Below are 6,605 nucleotides of genomic sequence, written 5' to 3' on the forward strand. Positions count from 1 at the left end.
CACATTGAGCGTCGGGTATATCATATCGTATGACCATAGCGATTGATGCTGATTTTGATTATGTAGTTATTGATGGATAGATTATTTTGCGAGTTCGCTTGCGGTTCGAAGCATGTTTATTTCTCTGAAGTTGTGTTTGACTCGCAACACATTATTTAAATGACATCCAGCATTTAATACGCGTTATTTTGGGCGCAAAAGCTGAAGACAAGTTATTATTTCCAATCATTTTCGGGAAGGGATTGTTCTTTTCATTGCTGGCTATCCTCATATATATAGCTGACGCGTGTCTGTTTCTCCAACAACATGGTGGACAGTGGGATACCTTCTTGACTTGATCCGACAGTATTATTTAAAGTTAATTTAAGCTACCGACGTTTACTACAATATCTAAAAAACTATTGGACCTACTCCAGTCAAAGTTTGTATGAGATTATTACACAGTCATACATAACTGGATATTACATTTAAAGACATGAATAAAAAATCTGTCTATTTAGCTATCACTATATTTCATCAACAACCAGACCTGTTCGTCACTGGTGGAACGAGCATTCATTGTAACAGCCATCTGCATAATGCTATCCCTGCGTCACAGGGCCACATGACACAGTTGAACCAATCAAGTCAACTCGAAAGGTTGCAGGGGAATCACGCAAGCACGAATACGGTGAAATATATGAGACTAGCTGTTTTACTCTCCATAACCTAGGCTCGTCCTTTTACATGTGGACAATGGGCCCTGCATTCTTCATATCTCTCGATGGCAAAATAAATATTTGTGGTGAATGATATTTACATTTATTTCTGATTCTGTTTCTATCATATGATGGAGACCACCCTTGCAGTCCCTCCTGTCCTGTTCAACCCACAGGGGACCCACCCAACAACGGACTGAGGTCAAACCCAGCAACGGAACGTCAGTCCAACCCACAGCGAACACGCCCAGCAACGGGCCATCGTCAGTCCAACCCACAGCGAACACACCCAGCAACAAGAAAAAGTCAGTCTTTCCCACAGCGAACACACTCAGCAACGGGACAAAGTCAGTACAACCCACAGCGAACACACCCCGCAACGGGACAAAGTCAGTCCAACCAACAGCGAACACACCCAGCAACGGGACGTCAGTCCCACCCACAGCGAACAAACCCAGCAACGGGACAAATTCAGTCCGACCCACAGCGAACACACCCAGCAACAAGAAAAAAGTCAGTCTATCCCACAGCGAACACACTCAGCAACGGAACAAAGTCAGTACAACCCACAGCGAACACACCCCGCAACGGGACAAAGTCAGTCCAACCAACAGCGAACACACCCAGCAACGGGACGTCAGTCCCACCCACAGCGAACAAACCCAGCAACGGGCCATCGTCAGTCCAACCCACAGCGAACACACCCAGCAACGGGACGTCAGTCCAACCAACAGCGAACACAACCAGCAACGGGACATCGTCAGTCCAACCCACAGCGAACACACCCAGCAACGGGACGTCAGTCCAACCCACAGCGAACACACCCAGCAACGGGACAACGTCTGTCAACCCACAGCGAACACACCCAGCAACGGGACATCGTCAGTCCAACCCACAGCGAACACAACCAGCAACGGGACATCGTCAGTCCAACCCACAGCGAACACACCCAGCAACGGGCCAACGTCTGTCCAACCCACAGCGAACACACCCAGCAACGGGCCATCGTCAGTCCAACCCACAGCGAACACACCCAGCAACGACACGTCAGTCCAACCCACAGCGAACACACCCAGCAACGGCACGTCAGTCCAACCCGGAGCGAACATACCCCGCAACGGGACAACGTCAGTCCAACCCACAGAGAACACACCCAGCCACGGGACATCGTCAATCCAACCCACAGCGAACACACCCAGCAACGGGACAACGTCTGTCCAACCCACAGCGAACACACCCAGCAACGGGCCATCGGCAGTCCAACCCACAGCGAACACACCCAGCAACGGCACGTCAGTTAAACCCACAGCGAACACACCCTGCAACGGCACGTCAGTCCAACCCACAGCGAACATACCCCGCAACGTGACAACGTCAGTCCAACCCACAGCGAACACACCCTGCAACGGGACAAAGTCAGTCCAACCAACAGCGAACAAACCCAGCAACGGGACGTCAGTCCCACCGACAGCGAACACACCCAGCAACGGGACAACGTCAGTCCAACCCACAGCGAACACACCCAGCAACAAGAAAAAGTCAGTCTTTCCCACAGCGAACACACTCAGCAACGGGACAAAGTCAGTACAACCCACAGCGAACACACCCCGCAACGGGACAAAGTCAGTCCAACCAACAGCGAACACACCCAGCAACGGGACGTCAGTCCCACCCACAGCGAACAAACCCAGCAACGGGACAAATTCAGTCCGACCCACAGCGAACACACCCAGCAACAAGAAAAAAGTCAGTCTATCCAACAGCGAACACACTCAGCAACGGAACAAAGTCAGTACAACCCACAGCGAACACACCCCGCAACGGGACAAAGTCAGTCCAACCAACAGCGAACACACCCAGCAACGGGACGTCAGTCCCACCCACAGCGAACAAACCCAGCAACGGGCCATCGTCAGTCCAACCCACAGCGAACACACCCAGCAACGGGACGTCAGTCCAACCAACAGCGAACACAACCAGCAACGGGACATCGTCAGTCCAACCCACAGCGAACACACCCAGCAACGGGACGTCAGTCCAACCCACAGCGAACACACCCAGCAACGGGACAACGTCTGTCAACCCACAGCGAACACACCCAGCAACGGGACATCGTCAGTCCAACCCACAGCGAACACAACCAGCAACGGGACATCGTCAGTCCAACCCACAGCGAACACACCCAGCAACGGGCCATCGTCAGTCCAACCCACAGCGAACACACCCAGCAACGACACGTCAGTCCAACCCACAGCGAACACACCCAGCAACGGCACGTCAGTCCAACCCGGAGCGAACATACCCCGCAACGGGACAACGTCAGTCCAACCCACAGAGAACACACCCAGCCACGGGACATCGTCAATCCAACCCACAGCGAACACACCCAGCAACGGGACAACGTCTGTCCAACCCACAGCGAACACACCCAGCAACGGGCCATCGGCAGTCCAACCCACAGCGAACACACCCAGCAACGGCACGTCAGTTAAACCCACAGCGAACACACCCTGCAACGGCACGTCAGTCCAACCCACAGCGAACATACCCCGCAACGTGACAACGTCAGTCCAACCCACAGCGAACACACCCTGCAACGGGACAAAGTCAGTCCAACCAACAGCAAACAAACCCAGCAACGGGACGTCAGTCCCACCGACAGCGAACACACCCAGCAACGGGACAACGTCAGTCCAACCCACAGCCAACACACCCAGCAACAAGAAAAAGTCAGTCTTTCCCACAGCGAACACACTCAGCAACGGGACAAAGTCAGTACAACCCACAGCGAACACACCCCGCAACGGGACAAAGTCAGTCCAACCAACAGCGAACACACCCAGCAACGGGACGTCAGTCCCACCCACAGCGAACAAACCCAGCAACGGGACAAATTCAGTCCGACCCACAGCGAACACACCCAGCAACAAGAAAAAAGTCAGTCTATCCCACAGCGAACACACTCAGCAACGGAACAAAGTCAGTACAACCCACAGCGAACACACCCCGCAAGGGGACAAAGTCATTTCAACCCACAGCGAACACACCCAGCAACGGGACAAAGTCAGTCCATCCCACAGCGAACACCCAGTGGGAAAACGTTAGTCCGACCAGCGACGAAAACAACTTACGGGATACGGTTAGTGCAACGACAGTCTGTGTCGGGAAGCTGAGATTAAATGGGGTTAAACATGGCGTTCAAGATTATTTCACTTTATATACCGACGTGAATTCAAGTGTGTGTATCCAGGACAGATACATATTTATTAGTAACTTATATCAATCATAAAGACTAAAATATATATTTCCTGAAAAGACAAGCGTACACTGTGTCATTAGGGCTTTGCAATTGCAAATGGAAGATAAAACGTAAATCTTCATACATGTGTGCACAATAAAATCGGCTTGTTTGTTTTTAACAGAAAAAATAACAGTACACTTAGTGGTGGTGGCTTTGAGTTTTCTGTCAGAAAGCAAAAAAATAAAGTTTATTAAGATTCATTTATATAAATTATATTAATTAGAAATGCTTTCATGTCAGTTAATGAGACTTTTGAAAAACACTTGAATGTTATAAAGAAAACCGGTATCTTAAATAATTATTCTGTTGTAGTGAAATGTGCGAAAGCTATAACCCCAAACCAAGCATTTTTTCCTCTACTAACAACAGCTACTATACACATTTCTAGATTCAACGGCTTCGTATTCGAGTTTTTTTCAATTATTATTATTATTAATTACATATATTCAACAACAAAAGTTCCTGTGACACCAATGTTTTAGTGTATTTTTCAAACAAGTAAAGTTTGGTTTTCAATATCGTAATACATATATGGAATCAAGCCACAAAAACGCAACTGCTACAGAAAAGCATGCATTCCATGCAAAAGTTGACTTTAATGCAAGCCCATTGCATTTCACTCCCCAAGAATGGGTATAAAAACATGTGTGTTAACGGGATTCCATATGCACTGTTTAGCATCGTGCTGACAACAACCACTCAGAAAAACAACAAAATTACGCAATTATTCAACATTACGAAATGCCACGCCTGTCCGAAAATGAGCGTCTGCGAGCCATTGGTGGTATGCTTGAAGCAGGATCGAGTCAACGTGATGTTGCAAGATAATTTAACGTCCACAGAAACACCATTTGGTGTTTATGGCAACGTTGGCAACAGACGAATGCAGTCAGAGACCATCCTCGGAGTGGCAGGCCACGCGTAACCAATAATCGACAAGACAAATGGATTCGAACAACACACCTACGAAATCGATTCCAGCCAGCAACAGTGACTGCAAGAAGCATCCCTGGACTTCGACGAATATCTTCACAAACCGTACGTCGCCGCCTCAGATGTGCAGGGATTGTCGCCAGAAGACCCGCGAGACGTCCCATTTTGACAGAAAACCACCGTCAAGCGTCTACAGTGGTGCAGACAGCATCTACGCTGGGCGGCCATGCAGTGGGGACAAGTTCTATTCACTGACGAGTCTCGTTTTCACCTCAGCCACAGCGATGGCGGATTCGAGTGTACCGACGTCGAGGTGAACGTTACGTCAATCATTGTGTCATGGAAGAAGATCGGTTCGAGGGCGTCAGCGTTATGGTATGGGGTGGGATTACAGCAAGACAGAGGACCCGTTTGATAGTGGTAGAGGGAAATTGTAATGGACAACGCTACCGCGACGAGATCATCGGCCCTGTTGTTCTACCGTTTTTTGCGTCGTCATGGCCCAGGCATTACCTTTCAACATGACAACGCTCGACTTGTTCAGGATTCTCTTCAACAAAACAACGTGAATGTCATCCCCTGGCCGGCTCGCTCCCCTGATCTCTCACCAATCGAGTAGATGTGGGATAAGATGGATCGGCGCCTTCGACATCAACCACGTGTTCCAGAGACACTCAAGGAACTTCGAAACATGCTCCAGCAGATATGGACTGATATCCCACAGGACTGGTCCATTCCATGAGACGAAGATGTGTTGCTTTCATCGCAACCAGAGGTGGACACACACGCTATTGATTTGTAAACTGACATTTTGGCATGTTCATGTTGTTGTTTTATGAAATCACGCATTTTCTGAAGTCAGTATGGCAGTTAAGTCTAATAACTGGAAATTTCAGTGATTATGTCTAATAACTGATTCACTCGGTGGTTATGTCTAATTACTGAAATCTTCAGTAATTAGACATAATCACTGAAATGAACCAAGTGATTTTATACTTGTTTACTGAAAGCATATCCCTGCCTTTTTATAATAACTTGTGAGAAGGCTGTCCTGTCCTAAGCCAATCTCCTGTAAACAAACGGAAAGCCTCGACATCCCCAAAGCCAAGGTTCTGTAGAGAGGGCGAACTGTGACATTAAAGACATTCTAGTTTCTTGGCTTGGAAACAATGACACCAGTGATTGGACTGTAGGACTTAAGTTCGTCCAGTTTCAATACCGATTTCAATACCGATCGAACACTCTCTTTGCGTCAAGCGGTTCAACTTGACTCAGTCTGTGGTGGTCAAGGCTTTGTAAGGTGTAATTGTGTTGGAACTAAACGGTGTCAGACCAATCGCTGCAAATGTTTTAAGGCCAAGATGCAATGTAATTCTATATGTCATTCAAGTCTTTCATGTGCAAACAAACATTCCTGAGTGTCCATCTGACTGCTATTTGCCACACCATTCATGTCATACCATTCACGTCATACCATTTTATGAAATAAAAGATTGAACTGTTTAAGCTTATTTCTGTGATTTTTGTGTGAGGTATCTGGTTACAGGAGGTTGTATTTACTTTGATAGCTAATCTAATTTCAAAACTAGCACACATTATAAAAACAAGGCAGGGATATGCTTTCAGTAAACAAGTATAAAATCCCTTGGTTCATTTAGTGATTATGTCTAATT

Source organism: Haliotis rufescens, unplaced genomic scaffold, assembly GCF_023055435.1.
Source record: "Haliotis rufescens isolate VD_foot unplaced genomic scaffold, xgHalRufe1.0.p SCAF_2, whole genome shotgun sequence".
Classification (NCBI taxonomy): Eukaryota; Metazoa; Mollusca; class Gastropoda; order Lepetellida; family Haliotidae; genus Haliotis; species Haliotis rufescens.